Consider the following 16,628-nt stretch of genomic DNA (forward strand, 5'->3'; position numbering starts at 1 on the left):
GACTAACTCGTGGCCACGAGTTAGCTAAGTCGGGATCTCAAGATAGCTAAAATTCTCTCCTCTTTTGTTACATGCACCCTTCCTTTATTTACTGCACCGCTATTTTTTTAATTGCGCTCCTCTTTTATTTAGTTTTGCACTGCTCTTTTTCTAACTCCTGGCCACGAGATAGTAAGTCGCGGCCACGAGATAGAAAAAAGAGGTGTGCAATTTAAAATAAGAGTAGTGAATGTCACCTCTCTGCCACCGTAGATACTTGGCAACTGGAAGTATCTGTTTGAAATATGTTGCTATCGACAATATGAGCAATAGGTGAATCGTAAGACCAAAAATAAAGCCGACAATGACATAATTAAATATCAAACTAATCAAAAATGTAGTCAAAGAATGAATAGCCATAAATTTGACATTAAACATTTTCCCGACTGTTTAACTAATGTCTCAGAACATTTTAATTCGGCTGGACATAGCATTGATGATTTTTCTTTTGTTCCTATTGAACAAATACAAAATAACTGGAAACGCCTATTAAAATAATGTTCTTGGATGCATTACCTAGGAACTATAGCTCCCCTAGGTATGAATTCTAAAGTTCTCTTCTAATTTTCTAGTTTTAAGGTAGTTTTTACTGGTTCATTTAACATTTTCGCATTCAAACTGCATTTTTCCAGTAATTTTGTATCATAACTGATCCTACTTTAATAATCTAGTTAATTAGATAACATATGCATATATGAACTGTATGCTTTTTATAATGATGTTGTATATTATTTTGGTTATATGTTAATTTTAACGCCAAATAGTATGTAACACTTTGACGTTGTTGCAATTGACGTCATGTGATTGTGACATCATTTCCTTTATTTAATAACAAAATGTTTACTCCTGATGAAGGTCTAAATTGACCGAAACGTTGAGTGAATAGATTTTTTTAAAAACAAAGAAGTTGTTTCTCTGTTTTATATAATTATATAATTAAATATCGAAATTCAACGACAAACATTTTGGGTCAAACAATATTACAACAATTATTTTTTACGATTGAAATACCATCGGACATTTTTTCAGTGTCTAAACTTGCAATACAAGTTATGGCATACATAACGATTGATATCTATTCCGTAATTATTATAAGTCCGTGATTCAGAGAGAATAGCATTGTGACTTTTAACAATTTTTAACAAGTGTGCACTGCTGTTCTAGAAAATGAATGCGTCAAGATTAACGTCCATAATGCTATTATAGGGTTATACAATTGCGCACTGCTGTGCTAGAAAATGAACGCGTCTTTATGAATTTAAAGTTCATTAGTTTAAATACGTTCCGTAATGATTGGTTTTCTCTGGGTTGTTTGTGGACTCTTGAACGTGAGTAACAAAGCTTTTCCCAAAGCAATTCTAAAATTAACGAAATCCTAGGTATAAATGGAACAGATTAAAAGTATAAATACATGTAGATTACTAGTAATTACTTACCATATTAAAACAACATTTTGAATGAGAATGTTAACATCTGTAGTCTTCACCGCATGTAGGGGAAATATTGTCAGCAGTTTGGTCAAGATTTATATTGAAATAGATAAATTAGAAATTCACATCGTCGATATAACACTTTTAATGCCCATTCAGTCCCGCTGACACTTTTCCCACTAACAAACAATAAACTTGTGGCATGTGATACAAAGGCTCCAGATGGACGGATAGGTGATTTCTTCAGGGTATCAGTGGGCGTCCATAAGAAATGTCTTCTCTCCCACGCCCTGTTCCACATCCTCCTTGAGAAGATACTAGTAATGCAGGAGACCCTCCAAGAGCACAGTACCTCCATCTCCATCGGTGGAAGGCCGATCTTTAACTTTCGATTCGCCGATTACATTGACCATATGCGTGGAACCAGTAGTAAACTCCAATACATGTGATAAGAATGTACTGTGAACATATTGGTGGTAAATGAAGCCTTGACTTCATGTTAGTTTCGATTAACTTAAATTGATTTTGACGCCGTACGTGTTTGCAAAATGTTAATACCTACCGGGAGATAGCTTTGAAGTGTATGTGTTCTTTAATAAACGTATTAAACATTGTAAAATTTGGAATGCACGCTTATGGAACAATATGTCATTTTTGAGAAAAGACCATACACTGAATGTTTATGCTTTTTATCGAATACATAGAGCTTTAACTTGATTGTTTTTACTTCAAAAATTGCATATTTCACGTGGGATTTCGGCTGTGTTCCGGAAAATATATTGCATTTTACACGAAACCTTATAATTCCACATTCGAATTATTATGCATTTACTTCATATGGTTCAGTTGGGCTGCATTCGTCGAAACGTGCCGCTTATGTCTAACTGATTTACGGCTGTAATGTTCCATTTAAAGGTTACTTGAGAGGAAAGGTAGATGCCCATTGATTTCATATCAACATTTCACAGATTTAGATCACGGACTGCATGTTAGTTTCTGCACCGTCCTTAAAAACTACAAACAAGGAACTGCGTTTGTTAAACAAACACGTCACGACTGGCGGCTAAAATTTGGTGCTGGGTTGCGCATTTCAGTCCTCATCCGGCGGAGGTCCAAGCAAGACTGTCCGTAGCATGGATTGAGAATGATTAAAAGAACAAGTATAAATATCAAATTGCTGTATAAGTCGAAGCTTCTTGACAACATTGTAAAATCTTGATAACTAAGAAAACGCTCTAGTTCTACGTGTAAAATGGAGCTTGTAACACACATGACAAATACGCATGTATAAATAAACATTCTTTTCCAGTTAGCTAAGATCATTATGGACGCATATTTGTGCCACCACTTAACAACTTAAAATAACATGAAAATAATTGAGGATTTCGCGAAAAAGAAATTCTTTTCGCGAAAACAGATAAATTTTAACGGAAATAAATATAACACGAATTTATGCATGTTAGTGCTCTAAACTGCCAACACATACAGATAACATTTTCATGAAAATAATGGAAGATTTCGCGAAAACATATAACTTTTCTCGAAATAAGATAACTTCATGAAATTATGAATATAAATTCGCGAAAGATGCCAGTTATATAAAAATAGATGCTCTTCAATCGGTGAACATTGTCTTTATCCTACAGACCAAGAACTGGAGTGTACGTGCATAATATAGCAAGTAGTAAGTTTCCTTTTATTGTTTATTTTTAATGTTAATGCATCTTTGTTGACGAAAATACATGTAGCTGTTTTTACATATTTATTTTCAGACACAAAAATGGAAATTACTGGGTGAGAAATGGTTGTGCGATTTTTCTGTATGCATTAATGCAACAGTCTATACAGTGTCAATGTCACATTTAAAGTTCAAAGGTCGAATCCGGTACAGTACCAATATCCCCCTTTGGAAAGCCACTTGTTAGACCTTTGGATTTTTTATTTGAATAATGGATCTCTAATTTTCTTTATGGTAATTCCAGATCATGCCCGCATACGATATTCAGGACGCCGATCTTCAGGGTATGTCATCATCACAGCTTATTGTTTTGTATCGTCAGAGAGGTTATTCTAGACGTGAAACTCTTGGAGTTATGGCCATACAACATGGAAAAATAACAAGCGAACGATCGATTTTTCGAGTCTTGAGACGTTACCGCCTGACTAGAGGCCAAAGTCAGCACAGTCTCGAAGAAATTATTTAAGGAATATTGCTTGAGTTATCAGCTTCCGGTGAAAATACTGGTTACCGGCAAATGCGTAAAAGACTCCTGATTAATCATGGACTTGCAGTTTCATTTGAGATGGTTCGTCTAATTTTAGGACTCATTGATCCACAAGGTGTTGCATTAAGGCAGGCGGGAAGGTTAGGGCGGAGAATTTATATAAACAATGTTCCCGTAGAGTGTTGTGGCTGAAATGTTGTGATTCTAACAAAAAGCCGATGTACATATCTAGCTTTTATTTAGACTACATTATGGAAATTAATTGCATTCCAGTTCCGGTTTACGGTGACCGCGGTACAGAAAATTCTATTGTTCTTGATGTGCAAATGGCATTACGATGGACAGACGCAGATCAGTACCAGGGGATCCTAAGCTTCGTCTATGTTTCATCTAACAGAAATGTCAGAATTAAGAGGTTTTTGCGAAGTCTTAGAGAAATGTGTGGAAATGTCTGGATGAACCATTTTAAAGATGAGTGATTTCGGAATACTGGACACATCTGATAGTGTGCACTTAGAATGCATTAGATACTGTTTTCTTCCTGTCATTAGTAAAGACCAGGGTCCGGTTTAATAAAAAACTACAAAACACGACTGTAGTCGCGCGACTGTGCGGTCGACCGACGGTTGTCGGCCGCCAACTGACAAATTGTCGCGTTCACGGAGAAATTTGCTGCGACTGTGGTCGCATGACTGTGTGGTCAGTCGACTGCGGTCGTTGTAGTCGCTATTTAAAAAAAAATTATCACTTCCGCCATCAACATTTTTTTATTTATTGTGCGAAAACTCATATCACGAAAAGTAAATCTTAAATTTGTTAAAATAATATGATATTATTCTTTTAAACAGAATTCGCTTGCGGATTCTTCGTCAAAGGTGTGTTTGTAATAATATTCATTAAGTGTTCACAGTTCAAATACAAAATCTGACGCAATGAAATAAAATCTACTACTATGGTTCACGCGTCTCTGGACAATGTCCTTTCGCGTGTCAAAGTTGCAGAACCTCAAACATACTTGACAACGCAGTTTCAAGATGTTGGTACTAAAGACCGTACATTTATATGAATATTCACCATATACCAATATGAATTAGTGCGCTCGACAAATCGGACGGAATGAAGGATCGAATGAATAATGCTCGTAGATCGAGGAAAACGCGTGCAAAAACTGCATTGTGGAGTCTGGATGTCTACGGAATTCTTTAAAACCAAATAACGAGTTTGCAATCAGCTCTGGAATTCACTAATGAATATGGACATACTGCTGAGACATTTTTGTTAAAATGTTCTTTTATATCTGGCTTCTAAATCTGCCCAATAATTAGTGCACTTAAAGGTTTGATAAATTGCATTATCGTCTGCAAAATTCATATAATGAGAATCTATCTAAATAAGGTTGATATTTCTATTTTATAGGATTGAACTTATGACACTTTATCTGGGCAATGATCGTTTTGTTAATTATTCATATTCCATTGTAAATTTCACTTCAACTTGATACACATACTCGAATAATATGTATGGGAAATCTAGGTACATGGTGCGGAGAAAATTGTATTTCGGGGAGTTCGTTCCTGCATATTTTATAATACTGTCAACATATCTGCGATTTGCTTTATTGATACCATGCTGTTTTGTCTAAAGTAAACGGTATTTTTATACAGGATATATTTCACATCTGATCTGAAAAAAACGTCATTAATTCGTACTGTCGGTACTAGGAGATTAATCAAATGAATATTTGAAGCATCTGTCAGTATTACAAAAAAGTTTACTTACACTTATCTTGTCTGTATTTAAGATACTAGTCTGGTTATTGATGACTCGAAACTATTATAGTAATCCGGGTGTTTTTTAGCATTATTTTTGTGATTTAATTTTATTATTGATGTCTTTATAAATATATCATTTATTTCTCAACCTACAAAAATGACGTAATGATTCATGAGGGAAAATACTTATCCTTTAATTGTTGATATTTGTTTCTGTCTTTCCCTTCATTCGTTGTAACCACAAATTCTTTCTTCTAAAAGCCATTATTCATTATTAATATTGATGTAGGTTATATGACTTATTCAATATTGTTATTACAAAATTAAATTGGTACTGTTTCTATTATATGAACACGAAGTGATGAAGCTATTGTTGGAGTAACATTAAAGTTGTGCACATGTAACAAAGTATCAACACCATTTTACTTTACACTTTACTGCATGTATAAATCATTTGTGCGTATGGTATAAGTATTGCCGTTTTTTATACCATGGTGTATTTTTACAATTTTAAAAGAATGCTATCAATATACATGTATGTTGTCATTCCATATAGTTCAGCATAAATATGAGCCGTACTCTGTCAAAAGTGGGTTAAATGCATGTGCGTAAAGTGTCGTCCCAGATTAGCCTAGGCAGTCCGCACAGGCTAATTAGGGACGATATTTTCCGATTTTATGATATTGTTCGTTTAAAGAAAGTGCCTTCTTAACAAAAGTCTATTTTAGGCACACAATGTAGTCCCTGATTAGCCTGTGCGGACTACACAGGCTAATAGTGGACGCTACTTTACGCACATGGATTATACCCCCTTTTTACAGAGCACGGACCATATGTAGAGTAATGCGTCAACGGGACACGTTGAATGTAAAATCAGTGCCTTCAACTGAATTCATCTCAACGTACGTGTACAATTTGCGAATTATAGGCCAAGATAAGTTCCAAAGAAAGTTGCCCTTAATGAGCAGTTTATTGAATGATATTGGTGCACATAAACACGGGATTATTTGCGCATTGCCTTCCTGTGGGACTAACCTTTAACTTTCAGTGAACAGTTTGCACTCCTCTCTTGTATTAATACTACTCTTTATAAGCCGGGAGAAAAATAAATGACGCGACGTTTAGCATCATAAAACATATTTATCCCATTGTTATTAAGGTAAATCAATTAAGTGCATTTCTTCTAAACTACTGATATGTATTACTTTCCCTTGCTCGAGACATCCGTGTATTGGATGGGAAATACGCATATTGATGATACAATATTGTATAAATTTCGGAAACGTATTCTAGATCTACAGCAAAGGTGTCTATGAGCTCCAATAGCTCTCTCCTTGGTAAGCGAAATCGACGGAAAAGTTCATCATCATTGTACATGTCTAATGGATTCAACCTATCTCTAAAAACTCGCTCTCTTCGAAAATGTCTTCGCATTCGATGAACAAGTCGCATGGAGGCCGCCATGATTAAACTCGAAACTATCCGCGTTCATTTTGCACGGGTTTTCAATGCCGACAAAGCGTCAAGCGACGAGCAGTCGTGGTGTGAGGGGTAGACTGCGGTCGCTCGACAATATGTCGAACAACGCGCGGTCGATTGACGACCGTCGCTCTCCATTAAACACGGCTATCGTCGCACGACGATTATTCGCTGGTACAACCATAGTCGCCCGACCATGGTCGCTCTCATTAAACCGGACCCAGAATGAAGTTTGTTCGTCGAAATAACCGAATTTCATGTCGTGCAGGAAAACCTGAGTTGGTGTTCTTTCAGCCAGAAGTATATGGTGCAAGAGATTGTAAAATACCACTTGTTGACAATAGGGAATTAAATTACAGTCCACTCTCGTTATGTCGACATCGGATATCTCGATATTCTCGATATGTCGAAGTAAGCTCAATGTCCCAACTTTTTTCCTTCTTTATCTATATAAATAAACATCGCATATCTCGATTTTCGTTATGTCGAATAATTCGATATGTCGATATAAAATTTTGTCCCGAGTCCAGATTTTACATGTATTTACTGTGATTTATCTCGAAGTGCAAATAACTGTCCCAGTGTCGGCAAAAGGTGAGAAAATTTTTCTTTGATACTTCACCGCCCCGCTTCGCCCGGCTGCTCCCGATACTGTTCGGTAGGAAATCGATCCGTTGATTGCATCAATGATCACACGTGTGTAATGTCGTTAGCAATTAAAACTTGAGTAAGGCCTGTCACTTTAACTGTCACTTTAACATCAATTAACTGCAATTAATGCACCGCCTGCCGAAAGGCCGAAAGACTAATTTTTTATTTTATAACTGATTGAACTTTGCATTTCAAACTACAAAATGTTCAGTATTCTGGAACGCTATTTACGCATGTTCAGATGGAAAACCCTCGTCTTGATTGGACGTCAATTGCATCATTACTATAAATAGCAACATTACCGGATGTTTACTCGACAGTTTAGAAAAATTATAACCGCATGTGTTCATGCAATTATGTAATACTTAAAACGTCATTTTAAGCATTTAAATTTAATCATGCCTCGTAAAAACGCGTATACATGTATATCAGGTAGAGAGTATTCTGCCACACGGTGACGGCTTTAGTTAGACCACTTAGAAGGTTTATTTTTGTTAAAAACAAGGTAAATATTCGTCTTATTTTTTCTTTAAAAACGCCATATCGGATATCTCGAACTCTCGTTATCTCGATATATTTTCTTATTCCCGCCGACTTCGAGATAACGAGAGTGGACTGTATGTGGAACGGGAGTATTCTCAACGCCCTCCAGAACTTGGTGTATCACAAGAGTTCCTGACAATTGCAAGAGCAGCTGTCGGAGATTCGAATCTTCAATACCCACCTAGAAACAGAGAAGAAGGAACAGAGCTTTTTGCTGCAATAACCATGTACATTGAACGCCTCGTTTAACATGGAAATGAAACAAAAATGAACGTAATGATACTTCCTTACAAGCTGGCTAACTTGTGCTTTGGTTGACAAAATGTCAATCAATAGATATAGTTGTATCTGAAAGCAGAGCAAGTACTAGTTTTAAACAAGCTGTTGGCTTTGTATGCGTTGTCATTGCCATGAATGATTGTGTGTCAATAAAACAATACATATTTTATCAGTTTCGCTTTTAAATATCATTTAAATATGTGACCAAAATGCTAGCTTTATTTGATATGAACACCATGAAATTAAGAAAACAACACAAACCAGGTTACGGTGTATATGGTAACAATATCGTCATGTGGGAAGTAGTGTTACACGAAGGGTAGAGTGTCTGGTAATATAATTTCTGGATCACTGCACTGTTTGCGTAACACTTCCAAATTTCATATGAACGGTGGAATGCTTCTGTTCTGCCCATGTGTGGCAATTGCCCTTATACTGTCAAATAGTTATAAATTGTTTGGGCATACGGTATGAACAAGGCAACACAAGGTGCGCCTTGATACGGTTCTGTAAAGACTAAAGATAAACGAGAGAAACTGACTCATTACGACTGTCAAATTTCATATCATTGTATCTTGCAGTCGTGTCAGAGGGCTGTCAGGTGTCATTTTCTCGTGTTACCTTGAATGCAGGGGTTGTCATAACGCACTTCTTGTCTTGCCTTGTTCCGCCAATGTGGGGTGAGAATAGCATTTTTATGTCATACAATAAGAGTGTTTCATATCCAAACTTATATTTTCATTATGCAGTAGTCTTCATGTGACCTTGACCTTTGAGTAACATACCTCAAACACACCAGTATATATGGATAAATACATCAAGAGTTATGTTCAACTAACTATTTGTTAAGGTACAACTACACCGAGTATGTGAAAGTGCAAAGGTAAGTCAGAGGTGGCTGTATTAGTTGAATTTGTTTGATGGTAATCAAAATGATATTTAAAAAGAACCGTTCGACATCCAAACACTCGACTTTTCTCAGGGCAGTGCTAGATTATTATTATAAAATGAAAATCTAAGTGAAAAATTTACGTTGAACATGCGTCATAATTCTGCAAAAATATTTTTTGGATTATCTGTCTTGCAAGTTTGTGTTCTCCTTTTGATAGTTAACAACAGCCCATTGTATAAAACTTGGATATCTTATCCGCCGGTTATCTTTGTACACTGCTTAAATTTGTCCAAATTGGTTAAGACCTTGGTTAAGTTTAACAACATAAAAAAAACAATATCCAAAGCATGTGATGGTCTCGTTAATCTTTTTATACAATTGAAATCAAAATTAAATTATCAAAAAAACAGAGATATTGAAAAAGATAACCAATGATAACTTTTATCAAAGTTTACACAACTGGCTGCAAGTGTTTAAAGTGAGAGGTGAAAACCTTTGATAGTTGTTGAAAAATGGACACCAGTCATACACTTAAACAAGACTGATGTCCTCAACTACAATGGTCTGACAACAATAACTCAATATGCGTCGAAAAGTAGAGCTAAAACACATTACCATGATTAATTCAAGCAAGGGCAAATAAAATTAATAATGACAATGTTTATTTTAGAAATTATTTATTTAAAATAAGACAGACTTTTTGTCATATCACAGCATAGCAATCAATGTGAAATCAATGTTATCAAAAAGTAAAGTTAATAAGCAAAACAAAAAAAAAACAAGAACTCCGCAGACAAAATTGTGCTACGGACGCAGGCAGGACATGAAACATTGTACCATAAATAGAGATTTAACCTATAAGTCTTAGTGTGACCTTGACCTTGTGGGTAGGGACCTGGCTGTTCAGCATAACACAATGGACAATGATGATGAACATTTGTGCCGAGTTTAATGAAATTCACTTGAAAGATGACGAAGTTATGCTCCAGACACGAATGAGACATGAAACTGTATCATATATGGCGATTCGACCTATAAGTGTGACATTGACATTATATGTAGGTACCTGGGTGTTTAACGCGACACATCGTCTAATGATGGGGAACATTAGTACAAAGTTAAATGAAATGCGCTAAATAAATGACAAAGTAATGCTCCGGACACAAAACATTGTACCATATAATCATATATGGACATTTGACCTATAAGAATGACCTTGACCTTGGAGGTAGGGATCTTGGTGTTAAGAGCGACACATAGTCTTATGATGGGGAACATTAGAACCAAGTTAAATGAAATGCGCTTAATAAATGACGAAGTTATGCTCCAGACACAAAACATTGTACCATATAGTCATATATGGACATTTGACCTATAAGAGTGACCTTGATCTTGGAGGTAGGGACCTGGGTGTTAAAAGCAACATATAATCTAATGATGGGAAGCATTTGTGCCAAGTTAAATTAAATTAAATTTGCTTGATAAATGACGAAGTTAGGCTCAGGACACAAAACCTTGTGTCATATTGTCATATATATAGACATTTGACCTATAAGTGTGACCTTGATCTTGGAGGTAGGGACCTAGGTGTTAAGCGTTACTCATCGTTAAATAATGGGTAACATATGTGCCAAGTTAATTAAACTTCGCTTAATAAATGACGAAGTTATGCTTTGGACACAAAAAAATTGTATCATATTGTCATATATAGACATTTGACCTATAAGTGTGACCATGATCTTGGAGGTAATGACCAGGGTGTTGAGCGTGACACATCGTTTAATTATGGGGGACATTTGTGCCAAGCTAAATGAAATTCGCTTGATAAATGACTAAGTTATGCTCCGGACACGAAACACTATCATATTGTCATATATGGACATTTTACCTATAAGTGTGACCTTGACCTTGGAGGTAGGAACTTGGGTGTAAACCGCGACACATAGGCAAATAATGGGGAACATTTGTGCCAAGTTAAATGAAATTTGCTTGATAAAATGTTACTAAAAGTATACATTAATATGTTATTAAATGTTACTAAAAGTATACAGTTTTTAATCAGAAAACTTAAGTTTTAACCTTGTTCTCAAGAATAAAATCTTAAAAAAAATACCGTTTTACATAAAGGGACACAGTTTCCCTTTCATTAGCATGAATATTTTTACCAGCTATCAAGCAATGTGTGGGTGAATTAAAAATGTATTTTATAGTTAATTTTACAATATTAATGTTTGTCAGCCTTATCAAAAATGACTTCAATTGTCTTAAATTTGTTCATTTGACACTATTGCTAAAATATACACTTTCATTGTGTAAGAAATGAAATCTGGAAAAATTTAAACAAACTATGTTATATATAAAAATATCCAAATATTTACACATGTAATGTCAATCTGACATTAAGAAATTTGAAATCAATATCCAAATTTGAACAAATTAATATCCACACTTAAGATACCGTGGTTTAATATGTGCTCTATAAGAATTGTAAAAACATAGCAATTATAAAACACAATCTAACAGTACACAAGTATACATGAACATATATGCTGACATCTCATGTTTAAAACCCTCAAGTCAAATAAACAAGGCCAAGATGGTATTCACGTTAAAGGCTCTGAAGTGCATCTATTTTTAGATCTGGCAACTTTCGCGAATTTTGTAAGGTTTCGTGAAAAGTTTTCAAGAAAAGTATTCCGTTATTTTACTCTTTTTTGAAAATGTATTATTTCCAAGGTTACATGAAAAGTTATCTGTTTTCGAGAAAAGTGATTTACTTAATTTATCTTTTTGTGGTGGCAGTTTAGAGCACTAACAGGCAAAAATTCGTGTTAACATAATTTATTTTATTTTCGTGAAAATTGATCTGTTTTCGAGAAAAAATTTTTTTTCGCGAAATCCGCCATTATTTTCACATTATTTCATCTGGTAAGTAGTGGCACAAATATGCTTCCATAGCAACCATAGTTTATTCAAAACAAAATTCGATTTGATCTCATCATCTCATATTGCGTGATTTGTTTGAAACGAAAGTTGTTTGTTTTTCATCTTGAATGTTGTCACAAATTGTTTGATGTCTGTCGTTGTTTTCAACTTCTTTGCAGAATTGATTACGCGCGAAGATTGGAATTACTTTGAGCGTAACGCTTTTTTCAAAGTTTTCTGAATACGTCAAAGTGTACTTTTCATCTTCGATAAGCGTCCATGATTGGCTAATGCTCTACCCTTCTCGTACTAGGAAGGCGATTTTTTAAGTAAACAAATTTTAAGGTTTCAATGTCTTTTAAATTTCTCCAATTACGAAGGTAAATTGGAACTGTTTTAAGAGCGATATTTGGTAATGTAGTTATTTGTTCTATATGAATCCGATTTTATTTTAAGTCCTCTAATTCAAATAAATTTCGGCGCTAATAATGTTTTCTGAAACCATGTTGTGATGTTTTGGTAACACCATATTGTCCGATATATTTCTATTTATATGACCTTTTCACTACATGATAAACAGGGTGCAGCATCATGTAACTTTTTGGGTTCCATCTTTTTATATTTTTTGGATTTATACACGGTGCCTTTACCACGTGACTTTTTCGGATCTGTGTTGGAAGAATAAAGCGCGACCCAGTTAACATTTTAAAGGATCTCTTTTGAAATATTTCATTATTTATAATGGGATGAAGTGGAGAGCCCGCTCATTCGTAAGAATCATTATCTTTAAAAACAAATAAGTGTTTTTTCAGTAAAGTGCAACCGCGCGTTTGAACGGTAAAAAAATGTCGGATCAGTGTGGGGACTTCACATTACAAACGCGCGGTTGCACTTAAGTGAAAAAATACTTATTCACCGGGGATGAACAACTTTTGTCACGTGACCACACAAGTCAACGCAGGTTGTTGAAATGCATCAGGAATCCCGCTCCGTCAGTTAATTTTCATCTTTTTATATGTAAATATGTAAAAAAAAATACAAAGCCTATGACATATGCTACATACCTTTTCGCATATTAAGACGCATTGCAATTGTTTCGAAGCTTTGCAGTTTTTAAGAACACTTCGACACAAAATTTAGATTTTCAATGCAAACGCATTTTGATTTCATATTTTGTTTACTTTCGATTCACGAATAAATCATATTGCTTGAAAGATGAGAGCACACGATGCTAAATTTTTGTTTATTTATTGTATTTGAGATAAAAAAAAATGACGTTTTTATATTTTATTTGTGCAGTTCTTGCTATTTCAAAAATATACAAACGCGGGTTGGTTGAGCAAACACAGTTTGCTGAAGCTGGATTATGATAAACGCAGGTTGGTTGAGATAGTGGCATACGCAAAAAATCTGCAGTTAATTGTTTTTATTGCTGCAATGAATAGCCCGTATCGCAATGAGACACGTAATAATCAGATCGACGGCCAAAATTCTAAAAGAAACGATTGGCTTATGCGCAAAACATAAAACTGGCCTATGTGCAACTTGATAAGGCATTACAAATTTAAAAGTAATTGTTAACTATTCGTACAATGATTCAAATGAGACAAAGATGCATCACCGCAAATATATTTTAAGCATATTGATTCGCATTAGATAAACAAAAATCACAGATTACAAATGTATATTTCAACGGATTGGGTGAGATAAACAATCGTCACCGATAATCAACATAAATAAGTTAATAACAATGATTTGATAAGATCAACACTAATCTCAGATAATCACTATAAATCACAATTAATAGGTTGAGATCAACAGTTATCACAGATGAGCAATAATGAACACAATAATTCGTATGAGATCAACCATTATCATACTGTCTTTAAATCAGAATAATAAATATATCAACAATAATCATAACAAAAACCAGGAATACCAAACAAAACAACACAAGATACACGATATGAAAACAATGTTTCGGATGCAAAATCACGCGTAATACTATATATTATTGTTTTACAGTCTGTATTATCACTAAAAAAAATAATAATCACGGCACATTGGTAAGACATATGTCAGGAAAAGGGTTAAAAATAATTCTTGGTCATACCATCGTCATGCAACAGATGACTAGGCCTGGTGCTTTGCAGATCTGTGCTTTGATAGACTACTGCGGTGCCTGTACCTCTTTTCACACATATCACATACACAGTTTTTCTCTCCATTGTGGGTGTTAATGTGGGCCTGAAGGTAAATTTTCTCTCGGAGTGCTGCATTGCAAATTAAACAGGTAAATTGCTTTGCAGCTACCTCCCTCCGGACGTGACGATTCAGGTCATCTTTCGTTGAAATCCTTTTGCCGCATTTTCACAGGGGATCGACTTTTCAACACCACGAATGCGGCATCTAATTTTAAAAATGGAACTGTTAAATTACTTTTAAATACAGAAAAAACACAGAATATTATCCATAATAATATGGAACTTAACAAAATGATGGTCGTCAGAAGCGCTCCAGATATGGCGCGTAAACGCGTATTTGCGAATTACACAATCCAATATACGCATTAAACATATTTGTAAGGGTCCAATTACGTATACTGGATTTATGCCGTGTAATTTCTAATTTTTCAGTGACTATTTGCATTGAAATTGTATCTGGGCTATTATTGTCGTTAAAAACTATACACTATAATGGACACACCAATATGCACGAAACTAGTAACTAAATGTTATTTTTAAGCCGTCTAATTTCGAAAACACTATAAAAAAACATTTCAAATAGCGCTTTGTAATTAGGTTATCAAAAACATACTTTCGCTAAGAATGCAGTGAGAATGTTGAATTGCAATTTAGTTTTTAAACCTACAGAACCTAGCGTTGTATATGAAAAATATACATCTGTGTCTGTTGAACGCCTGTGTTGTGCAAAATATTTTTTCACGACAGACGAATCGTCCAGTCCCTCTTTGGCGCTTACCATGAAGCTTTAACCCCCACTCCGATTTAAATGTCTTCCCAAAAATTTCACACACAAGCGTCATGTTTCTGTAATTTAAGAATGACCATTTGTTAAAATATATTTCTAAAACGTTTTAAAAGTTTTCATGACTACACCAAAAGGCATAAGAAACGCATATGATTGGATGCGACACAATATTTGAAAAATAAATCCATTAGTATTTTAACGGACACAAATCAACTTGGAAAGAAAATGATGTTTTGTGGAAAACGAAATTGAAGAATTCCGCCAATTTTTCGTTAGAATTTCATTTATCACAGATAAAAAGCAATTGAGCGTATAATAACTCCTAACAATGTCGATTACAGACTAGTTTAATTAATGGATTCTTGTGTATAAAGTCGACAGTAATGACGCTTTGTTGTGGCAGAGCTTTGCATCCAATGCTTATATAGGCAGCAACGAGTACGTACTATTGCTACTTTGAGACTACGCATAAGATTATAATGAGGTCTAAAATGCGGACAATCGTTAACTGCTTGCTGTTAAGATGTGTCGCCTACAATACTTCTTTGGTGACAAGCAAACTAAAACAAAAAATCCAATGAGGAATGGTTTTTAAGTAAGTGATTATGTTGAAATCATGCTTCTCATAAATGGGTTGATTAGCATATTCCCGCTCTGTTCAAATGTCTGCAATTGAAGTTCCGTAGTCACATACTGTATTGTATAGTTAATGTTTTCGTATTAGTAAACATCAGTTTGAAGACTTCCAAACATGTGTACAGTGTGCGTTTCATTATCCTTTGAATATTATCGCAACCTGAGTTTGCCATTACCAATAGCACACGAAATACCAACCTACGTTTGCAAAACAAAACAAAATAAAATAATAAGATATTTTTCAAATTTCACCGCTATTTTTGTCATGAATGTTATTAAATATATTAAATTGAAGAGTAAAATCATACTAATTCAGTCGTTAAAGCAATCTTTTTTAAGAAAATCATCAAAACCACATACACAACTAGCGTTTGCATTGCATAGCAGAATTTTGTGTCGAAGTGCTTTCGGAAAGTGGAAACAGTAAAGGCAATCTAATCATATCAAATTAAAGTTTATTTAGTATACTGTGTCATAGGCTATCGCTTTTGTAAAACTTAAATTTTAATCATATGAAAAGACAACAAAACTTACCTTAATGTGCAAGATCACAGACTGTTTCTTCAACCGGCGTTGACTTTTGCGGTCACGTGATACAAGTTGTTCAACCCCGGTGTTATTTGTTTAAAAAACAGATCATGATAAAAAGTCACATGGAACAGGCACCATAAATAACTTTTTTAAACAACTTTTCTTAAGAATTTCAACGAGTGCATAAAAGACAGATTTTAATGCTGCTTATGGCAATGCGAAATACATCAGAATT

The sequence above is a fragment of the Dreissena polymorpha genome, chromosome 2 (assembly GCF_020536995.1).
Source record: "Dreissena polymorpha isolate Duluth1 chromosome 2, UMN_Dpol_1.0, whole genome shotgun sequence".
Taxonomy (NCBI): domain Eukaryota; kingdom Metazoa; phylum Mollusca; class Bivalvia; order Myida; family Dreissenidae; genus Dreissena; species Dreissena polymorpha.